Raw genomic sequence first — 19,208 nt, 5'->3', positions numbered from 1 at the left:
GCAAGTAGTGTGAACCAAGGTTTAGGGAGCACATGCCCAAAGAACCGTAGTAGGCGTGAGCATGTCTGCATCAAATTTTCCAAGACACAAACGTGTTCTCCCCCCACCCCGCACCCCTGTTCAATAGCTAATGATGGGACTGAGAAACCATCAAACACATTACACACATAAACTCGATTTTATGCTAAATTAAAACCTAGAAATCAAATTTCGGACCTCATTGGACCCTCACAGCTCTGCTGAGCGGCTCCCAGGCTGCCAAAACTTGCGGCTAAACATGATGCGGATGGCGTTACGAAACGCGCGGTTGAAGCCCCCGTATAGGTAAGGGTTGATGGCTGAGTTAACATGCCCGAACCAGTTTACCATGTCCCAGGTGAAGGAATTTGTTCTAAAATCGATCCAGGGATCTTTGACGATGGTGTAAAAAAATGGCGCATAGCAGAAAATGAAGACGCCCAGAATGATGGACACAGTCTTGGTGGCGTTGTGCTCTCGTTTCATGGCTGCCCACTGCTGCTTGTTGAAGCCCGACTTGCCCTGACTCCCTTGCTGCTGGATGCTGATGGAGCGGGCTTGCTTGCGTGCCACGCGGTAAATCTTCGCATAGGCAAGGGTCATTACAGTTACAGGCACCACGAAGGTGAGGAAGGCACCACAGATCGATAATGTCTTGTTCATGTAGAAGATGCAGTTGTTCTTACAGATGCGGCTTGCCATCAGGTCCTCGATGCCGATGACAATCCATCCTAGCATCACGGGCACCACTTGGAACACCGTCCCCAGCCATATGGTGACAAGAAGCAGGACTGCTGTCTTCCAAGTAAAGCGCTCCCTATAGTGCATCGGGTCGCAAATGGCCAGGTATCGCTCATAGGCGATGCAGCAGAGGTGCCAGGTGGAGGCGGTGCACACGAATGCATCAAGGAAGTGGTGGACCTTGCAGAATGTTTGGCCGTAGAACCAGCAGTCGTAGACGCACTGCGTCGTGTAGAAGGGCATCACCACTACGCCCACCATGATGTCGGCCACCGCCAGGGAAAGGGTGAAGGTGTTGGGCAGCACCTGCAGTTGCTTGAAGTAGGAGATAGCCATGATGATGGTCATGTTTCCCAGGACGTTCAACACCATGGTAACAATCATGATGAGCAAGATGATGTTGGCGATGCGGGCAGACATTCGAGCTGGGCGGCAGAGGAGGCCGGACTCCCGGATCAGACAGATCAGTGGCTCCACGTTGGAGGCATTGTGGTCAGGATCCCCATCCATGAGTCCCAGAGCCAGGCTGGAGTTCATGGTGCCCCCTTCGAACTTTTCAGTGCCCAGCGTCTCAATCAGTTAAAGGACTTCTGCTCGCTTCACAGTCACTCCTTTGCCAACTTGTCCACTGTTCCTTGCATGCATTTGTCTTGCCTCTCTCTAGCACAGTCATTCACCCAGAATCAGTGTCTGGGGCACATAAATCCTATAGCTCCTGACCATCTCTGTTTCTTACAATTTTTGGAAAATTAAAAGCGTCCTCTAAGATGTTTGGCCACTTCCTGTCCTTGAGCAGTTGGTGTGTCCACGTGTAGGAGGAAATCGCAGGGCCTGGAGAAAATCCTGCAACCATTCGAGGGGACAGCAATCAAAACTCAGCGATATATATCCTCTCAGCAACCTCCTTCATATTCTGTGTCCTATTCACACAAATTCTAATTTAACGCTAAATACAATAGTTGATATGGGGTTTGTCAATAAACTGACAAGACTGTGTTCACCTCCGTCTCCCTGTATTTGTATTTTCTATCTGTCTATCTCTTTCTGTCTTATAGCCTTAAACATTATGCAATACCACGAGTTCCTGAAGAACTGCATGAATAATAATATTTAGTTGGATATAGCGTTGTGCATATAAATTGATTCTCACACTCACTGAGGCACCACAGAAAAGCTGGCAGGCAGACAAGCGGGACGCCATAGTCAACAATCTTTGTCTTCCTATTGTTCTCTCTGTGTCTGGGTCTCACCGCCATCTATCTATCTGTCCCTTTGTCTTCCTCTGTATATTCTATGTCTCCTATGTCCCTCTTTCTGCTAGGAAACAATTTGTCAGAGTAAGAGGAGATGGTTCTAGATGTCATACTTGAAGAAGTAACCATTGCCCTTTACAATATTTAAACAGGGAACATTCTCGTTCCATATGTAATGACTGTGGGCATCACAAACTAAACAAGTAGTAACAGCTATTGCAAATCAATAACTGGATTGATTTACTACCCAATGTTTACACAAAATCAAATGCCTTTTTTTGCCACGATACATTTTTTACAATTGAAATAAAGCATTTAATAAGGAGGTTTTCAAGGCCAATATTATCCATAATAAGGGTTTTTTTGGGTTAGATCGCGTAAATATAAATGCATCGTTATACTCACCACCACCCGAAACAACCAATAAGTAAGTTTTCTCATGTAAACAAAATATGCCAATTAGTTACTACTTCAGCACACCGGTGTCCTGGAGAGTAAACCCACATTTACAAATCGAGTACGACGTATCGCCAGTAATTACAACCAGTCTCATCAGAGGACAGCCAGAATTGTGGAGAAATCCTCCTGTTCAAAAAACCTCGATTAAATAAAGAAACAAACCTTATTTGGAACATTACATATATTGGTTAAAGACATGCATACAAAGTGTTCTCGAAGATCATAACGGAATTAGCGACAAATCCGAGCCCGCGCACCTTGGTTTGGACAGCCGTTCAATACAAATACTTAATAATGTACAGAGCGTCTTAAAACGAAAGGCATCAGTAGAGAACTCTACTGATATAAAATAATGCGTGAATAAACACTTTCCACCATGATTTATTATTTGTTTATTTCGGGTTAGATCGTCTTGTAGGTATAATATCAATTAGTTTCAATCATAACCCTCCGCCACCCAGCAGAGTCAACCAAAATCGAGTGCTCACGTTGGGGCAAATTTTGCCAATTGATTTGGATTTTCAGCAAAATCCGGAGGAAGAATATTGAAAAGTGAGCAACAAGTTGACTATGGTGTTTTTTTAAATCGACGTTTCACTGGAGATTACATCCAGGAACATCACATGTGAACAAAATGCTCGGCTCCTGATGATACTGGATGTAATCTCCAGCAAAACGTCGATTTAAAAAAAAACATCATCTGCCTGCTGCTCTGCTTGCATGCTCGCTTTCCTGCTATGTTTTGCTACCCATGCTGTCAAATGCTGCCGCTGGCTCTCCGCCATGGTAAAACAGGAAGCTGAGCGCGTAAGTCTTCCTTGTCAGTACAGAGCCTCTCCATTACCAAGACTCCTACTGTGCCTCCCCCTTTGCAGCCCACGGTAACTAGAATCTCGCGACACAAGACCAAAGCAGTAGGGGATCTCGGAGCTGCAGTGGTCCTCAGAGGTATCTCCAACTTCCCAACCACTGCCCCACTTGCCTTGTGGGTAAACTTTGGCTAGGGGAGAAAACTCTGACTCAAAATCTGTGGTGGGGACCCGCAACAGTGATATTCAACAAAACGATTCTCCTGCAGTCCCCTGCAGCTCTGGCCAGACGAAGGTCGTCGTGAGTTCCTCATGCCACCGGAGTCTGTTTGGCTGGAGTGAAGATGGTAGGCATTGGGAATGCACACCCCTACCCTCACTTTAATCCACTCGCTGTGCAAGCTTCTTCCTCCACCCCTCCCCCACACCTTTTTTAAAGCCCTGTGGCAAACAGCAAATGGCAGAAGGTACAGGTCAAGGAGGTGACTGGGAGCATCTAGCCAAACACTACACTTAGGCAGCGATGGAGTATCGGTCGCTGAGACACGGCATGTCTCCTCGGCAGCTTCCATCATGTATGAGCAGCCCTCCACTGCTCACCCCTAATGGGGAAAGACCTAGTAAAAGTGGTCTAAAAAGTGTCTGTTCCACTCACTCCGGGTGGTTAGCTGCCACCAACGGAGCATTCCATTTAGAGACCGAAATTCAAGGAAACCAAAGACTCGTTTACTTCTTTAAGCTGCTTCATGGAACATTCACACCGTCTTGGACTCTTACGAAAAAAACTGACAAACCACACAGAAGGACAGCTCTCGTGACCCATGAACTCAGGAAATACAACATCAGCATTGCAGCGCTCAGTGAAACCCGCTTCCATGGAGACTCTCTCACAGAGGTAGATGAGGGCTACAGCTTCTTCTGGAAGAGTGTTCCAGAAGATGCTCGCCGTCTCCATGGAGTGGGTTTTGCTGTGAAAACCTCAATCCTCCAACGCGTCCCTGAATCCCCTGTTGGCATTAGTGAGTGGCTGATGACGTAGCACATCCCCCTTGGCTGGGGGACGCTCTGCCATGCTCATCAGTGCTCATGCGCCTACACTGGACGCAGACAATGACGTGAAGGAGGCATTCTATAAAGCTCTCGACACTTCCATTAAAAACACACCACATACATTAAAGCTATTCCTCATTGGAAACTTCAACGCCAGGGTGGGCTCCTAACACCATATCTGGGACTGTGTACTAGGCTGGCATGGGGGGAGTTAAGCAGAACAGCAACGGGCTGCGGCTACTGTCCCTATTTTCCGAACACCACCAAGTGATCACCAACACCCTGTTCCAGTTGAAGGACAACCACAATAAGGCATAGCAACACCCCTGCTCAAAACACAGGCACCTGCTAAATTACATCACCATCCATCAGTGCGACCAAAAGGAGGTACTAGTGACCCAAGCCATGCGTGGAGCAGAATGTTAGACTGATCACTGTATGATCAAAGCCAAGCTCTGCATTGAGATCCGTCCACTAACAACCTGCAGCATTTATTCTCCACGAAATCCCCCCAAACTCCCCGGACTCCGACCCCAACACCACATGGATTGAGTTGTGCACAGCTATCTTCCAGGCAGCCTCGGAATCAATCGGGTACACAAAAAAGCATCACCCAGACTCGTTTTATGAAAACGCTGCCGACATCCACACACTACTAAAAACGACAAGCCCACAAAGCCGTTCTTACCAACCCAGACTACCCCACTCTCCAATCCTCTCGCTCCAAGGCAAAAGCAGAGTCCCAACGTGCTCTCCATGCCATGGAGGACACCTGGTAGGTCCAAACGGCAGATGAGATCCAAATCCTCGCAGATGCAAACAACACCCAACGGTTTTATAATGCCATCAAAGCCCTCTATGGCCCCCCAAAACAAACCATCACCCCAGTCAGGCCTGTTGATGGCAAAATGCATTCCAAGGACCAACAAAAGATCTTGGAGAAATGGGCGGAGCACTTTGATAACCTCCTCAACCACATCAACCCCACATACCCACTCATCCTTGACACACTCCCTGATATCCCACCCATTCATAAACTTGACAGTCAACCACAATTTTCTGAGGCCCACTAAGCGGTCAAAGGCCTGAAAAACAACAAAAGTGCTGGACCTGATGGCATCTCAGCTGAGATCTTGAAGCACGGGGGATACCTCATCCTTCGCCATTTACACCTTCTCATCAAGTCATCTGGCTGTCAGAAACCATCCCACAGTAATGGAAGGATGAAAATATTGTAGTTATCTACAATAAGAAGGGTGACAACGTAGCTTGCGGCAATAGCAGAGGTATCTCCCTTCTTTCAGTCACCAGAAAGGTCCTCGCCAGAATAATGCTCTACTGGCTCGCAGATAACCGATATTAAAACGTCCTACCAGAATCCCAGTGCAGCTTCAGGAAAGACAGGAGCACCACCGACGTGATATTTGTGGCAAAGTAACTGCGGGGAATATGCCGGGAGCAAATCATTGACCTCTTCATAGCTTTTATCGACCTCACCAAAGTATGCAAGACCATCAACTGTGAGATACTCTGGCAGCAGGTCATCAAATTTGGGGTGCCTCCCAAGTTTCTGAGCATTCTAAAACAGTTCCATGAAGAAATACATGCCAGAGTAGTGCTTGGTGTGATTCAATCGGAGCCTTTCAACGTTGATGTCGGGGTCAAGCAAGGCTGTGTTCTGGTTCCAGCTATATTCAACATGCTCCTTGCTGCCGTCACAAGTCTATCACATAACTCCCTCAACTCAATCGATGGAATCCAGCTACAGTACTGTCTGGATGGAAATCTCTTCAACGTAAGACGCCTCCAAGCACACACAAAAACCAAAACCCAACAGATATTTGAACTGCCATATACAGACGACTGTGCAATCTTGGCTCACACCCCAGAATCCATGCAACACGCCCTCAATCTGGTCTACTCCTTCTACCACTCCATCGGCCTACAAATCAATACTAAGAAGACGGAAATAATTGCTCAACTGTCATCCACGTCCACCTCAATCCCTATCTTCAACATCGGTGGTGTTCACCTCAAATTGATACCCCATTTCACCTACCTCGGTTCTGTCCTCTCCCCTACATGCTCCCTTGACGACGAAATCCACACTTGTGTCAACAGAGCCTCTGCTTCCTTTGGACGCATCTGGGCCAGGGTCTTCGAAAATTGTAACCTCAAGACCCACACCAAGGTAGCAGTTTACAACACTGTTTGTGTCTCCACACTGCTTTATGGCTCAAAGACCTGGACCCCATATAGGCGTCACATTAACATCCTGCAAGCATTCCACATCATATGCCTCCAGCGCATCCTAGAGCTAAAATGGAAGGACAAAGTTCCCCATACTGGGATCCTCACCTAAACCAAGTCATCCTGCATTGAGACAAGCATGGCTAAACGACACCTCCGCTGGACCTGCTGAAGCGGGAACTGAGTTCTCGAGCAAAGCTCTCAGTTTACAGATTGATCTACGTACCTACCCTCACCTAACGGTCATATGCTTTGGGTAATGACCAAAAAGATAAGATCGCGGGTATAAGGGTTCGAAATGAGGTTTATCTGCAGGGTTGCCAGGCTCACTCTCTGTGATCGGATGAGGAGCTCGGTAATCCAGGAGAGCCTCAAGTCGAGCCGCTCCTACTCCGAATCAAGAGCACCAGTTGAGTTGATTTGGGCATCTGGTAAGGATGCTCCCCTGGTAGACTCCCCCTGGAACTCTACCGGGGACGTCCCACTGGGCGAAGACTCCGGGGCAGGCCCAGGACATGCTGGCGGGACTATGTCGCTCGGCTGGCTTGGGAACGCTTGGGAATTCCCTAGAGTCTGTCGTCAGGGAAAGGAAGGTGGACCGCCCTACTCAACATGCTCTCACCAGAAGAAGCGGATTGAGAAATGAAACGAAACGAACGAACAAACTTGTTGGCGAGTTTGCCCCCACGTGACAAATTGATTTACATTACTATGTCGGGTGGTGGAGGGTTATAATTTTCTATAAAAAAGGACATTTTACACTCCATGAAGATCCAAACCAAAATAAACTAAATAAGAATCATAAAGACAGTATTGGTTGTGAAAGCATACGTGTCAAAAAATATATATACACAGTGACCTACCACACATCGGTTAAAGACGACATATATTTCAATTAACACAATTAACATTCAACATCTACTCGGAGCAGATTTTTGATCGAACACTAGCAGATAAAAACATTGGTATTAAAGTCAATGGACAATACATCAATAACATCAGGTATGCCGACGACACTGCACTGCTGGCCGATTCGGAACAAGACCTACAACAAATCTTGGACGAGGTTGCCACAGAGAGTCAAATATGGGGCTTACGAATTAATAAAAAGAAAAGAAAGGTTATGAAGGTCAGCCGAACTACAAGCGAAATAACAATCAAGCTTGGCAGTGAAAAATTGGAACAAGTACACCGATTTAAATACCTTCGTGTAATCATTGACGATCAGTTGAACCATGAAGTCGAAATTAAGAGCAGAATTGAACAAGCAAGGCAAGCATTTATTAAATGGAAAACACTCCTTGCAGACCGCAATTTGAGTACATCACTGAAACTGCGCACACTGAAATGCTACATCTGGTCAATTTTGCTGTACAGAGTAGAGACGTGGACACTGACAACAACAGCAACAAAAAGGCTCGAAGCTTTCGAGATGTGGCTGTATCGAAGAATGCTGAAAATCCCATGGAGAGCCAAAACCTCCAATAAACAAGTTCTGCAAGATATGGGCACTGACAGGCAACTGCTGAAGACCATCATTAGCAGGAAGTGTTACTACCTAGGCCACATTGCCCGAAACGACCACAAATACCAGCTATTAAAGCAAATCCTGGAAGGAAAAATCGAAGGGAAAAAACGACCAGGACGGCCAAAAACGACATGGCTCAGTAACATCAAAACATGGCAACGATTAACAACAGCACAAACTCTACACGCCGTGCTAGACCGGGACCAATATCATCGTGAAGTCGCACACGCCGTTAGGCAGCACTAAAGAAGAAATGTTAAAATCCAAAAACAAGATGTGTAAAGACAGACATTCCTATAAGGGAGAACATATTTAACATGTAGAACACGGTCATACACAACTTATATGCGATATACACACACACAGAGACATGTATAGCAGATGCTAACGAAAATTGACATAGACTTTATGTATACACACACACAGACACAAAGTCCCCCGTGTAACCGTTAACAGACTGTTGGGGCGAGTGCTGTGACGGTAAACAGCACACAAGGGGATGGTGTGGTCAGCACCACGCCTGACCACTTTTGTTTATCCAGTGCTGAGAGTTACCACACACCGCACCGGGTTTTCATTTAAGGCTGAATCGACCTAGGAGAGGCCCAGGACCGGTTCAGATATCCGTCACTGACAAAACTCTAAATTATTTTTATTTATTTTCTTAAAACTTTCGTGACTGCAGGAATTCTTATTAATTGGTTCTTTCTGTAAAGTCACGTAGATAGAAAAAAGAGAAAAATAATTTAAAAAATTATAAAAAGAAAAAGAAAAATAATACTGTAGCCTGGTTCTTAATCGGAGTGAGTGTACTGGCAGTCTATAATGTAGACTGTAGCCTGGTTATTAAATTTGGTGAGTGTACTGGCAGTCTATAATGTAGACTGTAGCAATGGTTATTTCGCTGGGTGAGTGTACTGGCAGTCTATAATGTATACTGTAGCCTGGTTCTTAACCTCGGTGAGTGTACTGGCAGTCTGTAATGGAGCCTGAAAAAAAAACAGACAAACAAAAAGCCACGACGTTTTGAAACGTTTTGAAACGTCGTGGATTTTATTTATGCTACAGTCCACATTATAGACTGCGAGTACGCTCGCCGAGGTTGTCTACATTATAGACTGCCAGTACACTCACCTAGCTTAATAACCATTGCTACAGTCTAAATTATAGACTGCCAGTACACTCACCAAACTTAATAACCAGGCTACAGTCTACAATAAAGACTGCCAGTACACTCACTCCGATTAAGAACCAGGCTCCAGTAATATTTTTATTTTTAATTATTTTAATTCACTTTATTTTTATTCTTATTTTTCTATCTACGTGTCTTTACCGAAAGAACCCAAGAATATTTTCATTTTACCAAGTAAGGCGCACTGAGCTATATAACTATTTTTCAGAAGCAACCTGGCAACATATGATATCCCAACGAAGTAGCTTATCATGTGGACATTTAATGCAGCCAAATAATCTAAAAGCACGTTGATTCTAATTATGGAGGGAAAAACCGGAGGGACCCGAAGAAAAATCCAAATATCAAAAGGCGTCAGGGTCGGGATCGAACCCACGACCTCCGATAAATCCTGCGCGGTAGTCAACATCTCACCACCGGGGTGCCCCCTGATGTTGACCGTGAACGGGAATCGACCTCGGGCCGCCGGTTCGTAGCGCAGTGCACGGACCACTACACCACTGCTCTCCATACACACACGCACACATGTACACAGACAGTCTAGAACTCGCCACTGATAAATGCGATACAATACGATACTATATAAACACGGGGTAGCAGTGGTGCCGTGATTAGCGCACTGCGTTAGGAGCCGGACCACCGGAGCTCTATTCCCGGCTATTGATGTAATTCCAGTTAAAGCACCTACGATTGGCTACGTACGGTGCGAAAGAAGTTCAACATACATACATCACCAACCCGTATTTACCAGCGTGGTGAAGTATGGTCAAGCAACCCCCACGACCGAGAGCTGAAATTTACAATGGACTGTAAATTATGACACAAATACATAACTAGGCGATATTTGTGTACAAGTTTTGACATATTCAATAAGCGCATGGAGACTATACACGCATAGACATTATACAAACAGTATACACGTATACACATTTAATAACCACATCCAGACAGCCCACGTGTTAAATAGACACATTTTTATAACATTTACATCCATTTATCAATCGCCTGCTGGGTTAAGACTTCCTCTATGCCATGGTGTTTACTTATACTTCACCAGGCTGGTTAGTACGGATTAATCAGAGGGATGGAGGTGGATCGGTTCAGTTATCACTCGTCACTGAGATATAACAACCTACACATAGAGGGAGCAGTGGCGCAGTGGTGAGCGCACTGCGCTACGAACCTGGCGACCTGAAGTCCATTCCCGACCAAGACCAACATCAATGGCGAGGGATCTGAACCGGTCCCGGGTTGTACCTATACACACAAAGACAAAGATCTCCCCGTATAGCCTTGAACAGACTTGTGGAAAATGCTTCCACCTATGAAGATTAGCGCGGCACCCGAGGTGGTGTGGTCAGCACCACGCGTGGCCGCCTTTGTATCCCTAGTGCTGAAGTTTACACACGACAACTGGTATTCATTTAAGATTGAGTAGACGTAGGGGGGCACAGGACCGGTCCAGCTATTCTTCACCGATATTGGTCGTGAACGGGAATCGAACTCGGGTCGCCTGGTTCGACACGCTGTGCGATTGCCTCTCAGCAGACTGTTGGGGCAAGTGCTGTTAGCGAGTAGCACCTATGAAGGTCGGCACAGCACACGAGGGGGTGGTTGGCCAGAACCACGCACGGTCGCCTTTCTCTCCCCAGTGGTGAGTTCAAAGCTGATTGCGCTAACCACTGCACCACCACTCCCCCCACTCACACAGAGTGACACAGAAGCAAACATGCGATGCATGCAGAACTAGCCTAGCGGAACGAACAACGATCGAGGACGTTCCCGCGGAGATGGAGCGATGAAAGTGGCTCTTGAGATATGACGAAGGCCTTAGGGAGGAGGCCAGGGATGCGCCCCGCGAAACCGTAGAGAACGTGTGGATGTGAACATCGACCTCACCCCACAACACGCGGTGTCGTTTTTTTATTATTACACGCTTTTAATTAACTCACTTTGTTGTATCCTCAAATCTTGTAACTCAATTTTTACCCACTTCCCAATGTGGAATCGGCTGCAAGCTTGGTATTCATATGTCATACTGATGACAATACTACTGTGTATTTTATCATAAAAAAATAAAATATATATCTTTTTAAACATTACTTTTTTATGTTATGTTTCGGCTTGAGTCTAATTGTCCACGCTCAACTGTCGTTGGCTGTAAATCATCACGGTCCCTTACGTTATGGCAAGCCTCGGGGCCAGAGGTCGCAACAGGGTACCCGATACCCGTACCCTACCCGATACCCGGCTACCCGTACCCGGCCGGGTACGGGTACCCATTTGCGACCCAGGTGCGGCCGGGTACAGGTACGGGTAGACCGTGAGTCACTGGTGAGTAACTGTTTGTCACTCATTTCCCAACGTCTTGTCTCTTCTCACATTTCAAGTTCCTAGAATCAACCCACCCGCGCCTGCAACATGGCTTCATCCCAGAGGTCGCAATCAGGTTCCCGTACCCTACCCGTACCCGGCCGGGTACGGGTACCCGTTTGCGACCATGGTGCGGCCGGGTACGGGTAAGGAATCAAAACCCGTTTGCGACCTCTGCTCGGGGCCACTTCGTGGAGTCGTGGAGTTCTTCCATTACTAGTACGGTACATTTCATTAAAACGTGTTTTAAAAGAAATATTTTAAAATACTACTTATTATTGCCTCGTCTGCAATATACTTTGGGTCTGACTGTTGATTCTGAACGAGAATTTCGCCCCCTTTCTGACATCAGATGCGGATTTCATTTCAAGATATTTATTAAAAATACACACAAAGACTGTATAACCTAAAAAGACACGGGGTATTGTTTACGAGTACCTATTATTGCCGTTGACGAATGAGTCTGTTTTTATTAGCCGGTGAGGAAAGGGCATTGACCTCTGTTGGGGATGCTGGGGTCAGATCCGCGCCTGACTGCCTCCGTCCCTTCGTTCCCTTCGTTCGTGACGATTTAAAACTCGCGGCAACGTTAATACTATTTCAGGCCAAGTCAACCTAGACGAGTTATCGTCGTCGGCGGTGCGGGGAACTCCTTGAGATTCATTTTGTTGAATCAGCACTTTAATATTGGTTGGATATTTGCATCTTGACAAAGCAACATAAAGTTGTCCATAGGAAAAAAAACAGTTTCGTTGAGATGAAGTCCAACGTACTCAAAAGTTTGTCCTTGTCACTTATTGACCGTGATAGCAAATGCAGGAATGATTGGAAACTGTCTTCGCTTCAAAATGAATGGTAAATTCACATCAAACGGTGCCAGATAAATTCTGGGAATGAAGACAATATCTCCACGATTGGATTCTGAATTGAGTTCAGCCACAACAAATTTACGGAATATTTCACGAATCACCAGGTGTATGCCATTACATAATCCCTTTTTAGGGGTTGAAAATGCGAATAAGCATTCAAATGGTTCCTTTTTTCAAAACCAATTTATAATGGTGTTAACGTGTGCAGAAATTCTACTAGATCATTTGTGATGTCGCACTTGGCTTTATTCAAAAGCGACACTGGTATATTTTGGGATAAAATTGATTATACTTACTTATTTTGAAGCTTTTGTGACTGCAGGAATTACTCTTTGGTTCTTTCGGTAAAGTCACTTGGAAAGAAACTATATTAAATAATAGAGTACGACGTTTCGATTGCAACACAAGCAACCATCATCAGGTAGAACTAAATTTGAGAGAGAGACAAAACACAGACACGGAGACACACAGACAGACACACAAGCAGAGAGAGACAACACAGACACACAGAGAGAGACACACGACATAGACACACAGAGACCCAATACCTCTATGTCGAGGCCTTAAATAGAGAGAGAGGGGGGGTTGGGCAGAGAGAGAGGTGGGTCTGCTGGGGCAGCTGCTGGAGCAGAGAAATTGGCACGTCAATTAATCCACCCCGAAGCGACCAAGGGAAAGAAGATCGAATGGCCCTATGAAAGCCTGGTAAATTTGATTATTCTTGTAACAAACTAATAATTAGTTACAATTTTAATAAGCCTTTCATGAAAAACTAAAAACATATTTGAAATTGCATGAAAATCCACGTAGCCCACATAGCATTACACACAGTGTACAGTGTCAGGCGTTAGGCACAGATTACCAAAACGATATGTAATATACTGGAGGAATCTGATGAGCTATAAAGCTTTTTTTCACAGATGTCCAGTAGGGACGGGTAAGAATGGTACAACCACAAACAGTTCAACAACATGATACTAGTGCAAAATACAAGAAAGGTAAAAAATCACCCAAACACATACAACTAAACCATCCCAATTCTACCAGGTAAATCTTGGTAAGAGGGGGTGTGTGGCCAGCACCACGCCTGGTCGCCTTTGCCTCCCCAGTGGCTATGTTTACACACGGCACCAGCTACTCATTTGAGACCGAGTCAACCCAGGGCCGGCTCAGATAATCACCACTGGTGTTGGCAGTGAGCAGGAATCGAACCCGCGTTACCGGGTTCGTCGTGGAGCGCGCTAACCGCTAGCACTACCGCTGCTCCCCATTCACCCATAACCGTAATCCCTGAAATACACACGGCAGGGCTCACAGTGCCAACACAAGGCAAGTTACAACTCTGCATGGACTGCAGAACGATAGGAAGAGACTCTCACCCAACTTCCTCTAAGCCCTCGGATCACTCGGGACCCAGGCCTCCTTCACCTCCAAGCCGAGACTCCCGGTTCTAAGAACCCCGGACACCATCTACAGCAACGCGTCTCCTGCTCGCCGTATTTAAACTTTTCGTCCTCATTTTTTCACTTGAGCAATGACGTGGTTGACTCGCCCCCTCTCACCCCCTCTTCCCTTGAGGGGGGCTGTCCATAAATAATTGAAGCAATTAAACAGAATTTAATTGCTCAGTTGTAATCACTGGCGATTTGGGAGAGGTCACAGGTGTGTGGACCCAGGTGTATTCGGTCTTCACCCCCCAAAGCTATTAGCCGATAGCGCCTCCTCTAATTGATCACCGAAGGTGTGACCCCCCCTGAGTAATTCCGCGTGGTCAATACGGGTAGAACAAGTTAGATATTTACGGGCTCATCTCATTCCAAATATATAACAGCCCCAACGACGAAGTCGGTCCGTGTGTTCGGTGTCCTCTGGCTACAGGGGAAGTGGATTTCGGATCTATTTTTGGGAGCTCAAAAGATTTGAGTTTTTGTTTGGTGTTTATGGTCTCAGGTATTTAACCAGCTTTAACTTGCAAATTAATCGGACTTGGATCTTATGTTTGTTTAGAAGATCTCCAAAATTCTAAACAAACATAAAATCCAAGTCCGATTCAGTACAGTACATAAAATCCGTGATCTAATTCCATCTGTGAAGGCTGTCATCCCTGACTTTCAATACCCTGGAGTCTATAAACTGAGTTGCAGCTGTGGTGATTGTTATGGGGAAACGAAACGTCATGTCTCTGATCGTGTCCGCGAGCACAAGTCAGATCTGAAACACGGCAAAATTGAGTCTTCCGCCGTTGCCGATCATTGCTACAACGCCGTGGGCTCTCATGATATTGTTTTTTTCCGAGACCAAGGTGCTCTGCAAATCCTCTGGCTACCATCAAAGGTTTGTACACGAAGCCATCCAGATATACAAATACAGACATAATTTCAACCGTGATGATGGAAAGATGTTATTAACTGTCTTGCCTCACGGCAGATGTAGAGCGTACGTTCACAGGAAGTTCCTGTTTTTGTTATGCTAATTTTGGTCACGTGACCAGGAAGTCACGATGTTAGATTTACAGTGAACCACGCGGACTGACGGCACGCATCGCATCTCAGTGAGACCACAGCCGCACTTGTCCATTGTGGGAGCTTAAGAAACATTGTCTGTAAGTTGTTTATATTCCTATAATATTGGCAATGCTGTTGTAATGTTGGAATGACCGTTATAGTGATGTAAATGCCTTTATGGTGCCGTTAAGTTGTTGTAGTAAATACGAGGCCTAGTTAGTAACGAAGCCTGCGACTTTCCTTATTGTGGATGTTACTTGTGATTTAGTAGAGTAAAGATAACGAAGTATCTCATCCATAGTTTAGTGTTATGTGTAATGCTGTACTTTTGGGGTGCAGTGGGATGAATACACGATGTGCCTGTATGCAACGCACCGGCTTGTGCTTTTGTCTAGTTGTTCAGTGGTAATGTAGGGGCCTGGTCCATCCAGGATCTATTGTTATCTAAGACAATGTTCTGATGCTGTGGTGTTCATTGTGTTGGTGTTTCCGGATTATAACAGATGCTGTATCTGTGATTTCTCACCAGTTTTACCTTGTTACAATCAATAAATGACGATTGGAGTTGGACGTTCATCCTGGCTCCGAGGGTTTATTGAACGCAAGGTTATCTACTCGACTAGCGATGCAACGCAGCGCACAGCGAGGCCGAGATATTAACCATGCAAAACAGATTTAACTACACATTTTTGGACCATCTTATTTGACAGGCACTATTTTACTTTACCGAGTGTTAACATCCCTAGCGTTTAAGAGTACTCTCCTTTTTGTATTTGATTGCCAACCAACACTGGGTAAAACAACATTGGCATTTTCGTTCTCTTCTAGCATGTGCACCAACAGGTGCACCAACAGGTGTACATGCACTCTCTTTTAGCCCCCCCCCCCTCCCAATATGTTCCATTCATTGGCTACCACATTCAGATAAGCCCCCCCCCTCCTCCCCCCTTAACTTGTGTTTAAGAACTTGTATCTTGGAATCTTTGCCTCACTTGATACAGTAAATCTAGCTGTGACGGTCCCAAATTATGACGGAGACTTGTGTTGCCTCCAAAACGTCGTGATTTATTATTTTATTTCTATTATTACTTTTATTAATTTTAATTTTTACCTACGTGACTTTACCGAAAAAACCTAAGAGTATGAATCCTTGCAGTCACGAAAGCTTCAAATCTAGAATCTCAACACGATCGTCGATAATGCTGCGTGTGTGAGGCCTTAAAAACGAACATAAATATAATTGGTGACATTTCGAGCAACGTACCTTCTTCATTGCACGTAATTATATGAAGTTTCATTTCCCAAAGTGTCACGCATTGTAATCGTTTCCTTTAAAGGCCACACAGTGTTGTTAATGAATGTGTTCGAGTTGTTTTTGTGCTTTGTGCACCACTGCCAACGTAGCAGCATCACCAAAAGATGATGTGCTATATATTAAAACTGGTCGGATTGTGACATCGCAGCACCATGAGAGATGGCTTAAGTCATTCCACCAGTGATGGATCGATAATGGCTGATGACAATGATCCAAACCCATATTTTTTTTATAAATTATCTTTATTGATCCAACCACGGTGGGGAGGGGGGGGGGTATCCAACTTCCGCGACAGGTGAGTGGTGTATAGTGGGACAGGTGGCTCGGACAGACAACCAACGCGGACGTGTAGGACCGTTGCATTATGTAGTACGTACATCATATCCCTTTTCTTCTGGGAAGGAAGGGGGAAGAGGGGATAGAGGGGGGCAGTCCATCAAATTTGAACTTCAATCAAGTAAACTCAGGGTCCCTGGAGTGGAATTCACGAGGGGGGCCCAGATCGGGGTGAACTCCCCTTCCATATTCCTCAGTTTCAGACTCAGGTGTTCTAAAGCTGCTAGGGCGAATAGGGAGTTATTCCAGAGAGTGAATGAGGGGTCCCATGATTCTTCAAAGAGCTCAGGATGGTATTTCTATCCGAAATGTTAAATGCTTAGAGAAGGGTGTGTTGGTAGCTGGTGATACCTTGGGGTTTAAGGACCAGGAGGAAGGATTCAATGCTAGGTAGTATCTCAGTGCCACACATCACGTTGTACAGATCGGTTATTTATCATAGAATGTCCTGATGGTGGGACAGTCCCAGAAGGCATGAATGTACATTTGGATGGTAACCGGGGGGCACCTAGGGCAGTCTGAGGATATGGCCGAGGAGAATTTACACCTGCGTTGGTTAGTGAGATAAGTTCCATGAAGGAACTTAAGTTTAATCATCCTGAGAGGGAGGGATCTTAGACCTTGCCCAGGGGTTGTGCCTAATTATTTTCCAGGACTCTGATAGGATCAGGCGGCCCAGCGCCCCCTCCAAAAGTATTCTGGTCTTTGGTCTCACCTCGGCAGGGCCCAGAAGTAGGATTTGGTATGCCTCAAATATTTTATAGTGAGCTCTCTCCTCCATCAGCCATACCCAGCTCGTGGAGGGGATCATTCGGAGGTCAACATCTCTTGCCTTGTTAATAGAGTCCCTGATCTGGAGAAATTTGAAAAGATCGCTATTAGGGACATCATTTCGCTTTCTACTATTTTGGAGAGTATCCACCCCCACTGAGTTAGATAAAAGATCACCCACTCTCCTGATTCCTCTCTGAGACACACCTATTAGAAGTAACTGTCACAGTCAGAAGAGCATAAAGGAGTCGGCACATTACGATGAACTGGGGGGGGTGGGAGGCTAGCCTCTGCATGGTGCCAAAAGGAATCCCCCACTCTTCCAGATCAAAAGCCTTCTCGTCGAGTGCAATGCGTACGCTTTCGTGCTAGACCTGGAGGCAATATTGACCACAGTTCGGATGTTATCTGAGGAATCCCTGTCTATGACGAACCCCATCTGGGCAGGGCCAATGACCTCTGGAAGGGCATTCTCAGGCACCATGCCAGGGTTGTAGCATACAACTTATAGTCTGCATTCAAGAGAGAGAGAGATGTACCTGTAGCACTTGGTCTGGTCTATGGGGCATCCTTTGTGGTCCATGCAGCAGATCCTGCATCTCCCTGCTACTCATCGCCTCTCTGGGGTTGGTGAAGTCTAGGTGCGGCCACAGACAGTCGCGCAAGTAACTGCGCGACGGCTGCAAGAAGGAGGTCATGGCAGCTCGCCACCTCTCGCCATCCCTCCTCGGCACGTGGCTGCCGTAGACCAGCACCTCTCTCCCCCGACTCCACAGCCGCAGGTCACGTGCCTGCGGGATCTCCGACTGAGATCGTGGATCCCGGGGCTGTCCGAGGGGTCCCGTCAACGTCGTCCTCCTCATCCAAAGATGCTACCAGTGGCTTCGTTTTACGTAGACTCTTAGACATGATGTCTAATCACTTCTAACACCACATGTAATGTAGGACTCCGCAGACAATAACTGTCGAGGCACCTTCTTTTATTTATATTACTCGTACTCACACTGCACGACTCACTGAGCACATAACGTAACGCTGACTGTCAAGCTCGACGGCGCTAACCGACTAAATAGTTGGCTGACTATCCAGCAGTGGCGACGTCAGGCGATGACAAGGACGGCAGCCACAACGGAGACAACGATGACGATTTCCATGGCGAGACGACCCTGATTCCCACAGACAGCCTCGAGCATCCTCTCTCGCTCCCTTTTATGCGTCCAGCAGGGCCCAGCCCTGCCCTGGCCATGCCCCCCTTCTCGAACCTTCAAGCTGGTTCTGGGAGCTCAAAGATGGATCCCTTCCATGACTTTTGGCCCAGTTCTTATCACTTCCATGACCCTTGCCTCAGTTCTTCCCCTTGTGGACTTTCCCGTGTATACTCTCTCCCCTTGGGTGGGTACACCCACAATTGCTATTTCTGGTCGCCAGTCGGCGCTGCTACACTACGTATGTATTCAGGTGTTATCGGTCAATTAATGAGTGCTTAAATGTGGGTGGAAACCAGAGTACCCGGAGAAAACACCATGCCTGCGAGGGGGAAACGCTCTATGCCCGTGTAGTGACATGTTGTGACATCTCAGATGTCACTGTGTGGTGCCGGCCCTAGAGAGGCATGGCATACGATGTACTCACATCACAGACATCACGTATGTAGCGACATCGTGAATGTCGCCACTTCGTTGAGCTGTCATTTGTGGCCAGGTCACGTCTGAAAAATAATTTAATAGCTCAGTGGTCTTT

General features: G+C 46.2%; 1 pseudogene; it reads right to left on the bottom strand.

Moving 5' to 3' along the window:
- Positions 1–228: 228 nt before the first annotated feature.
- LOC144727877 (trace amine-associated receptor 365 pseudogene) lies at positions 229–1,580 on the bottom strand (annotated as a pseudogene).
- Positions 1,581–19,208: the final 17,628 nt, after the last annotated feature.

This window comes from Lampetra planeri, chromosome 27 (assembly GCF_965212315.1).
Source record: "Lampetra planeri chromosome 27, kcLamPlan1.2.h2, whole genome shotgun sequence".
NCBI lineage: Eukaryota > Metazoa > Chordata > Hyperoartia > Petromyzontiformes > Petromyzontidae > Lampetra > Lampetra planeri.
The sequence above is the reverse complement of the archived record's forward strand: the minus strand, read 5'-3'. Positions and strand labels throughout refer to the sequence as shown.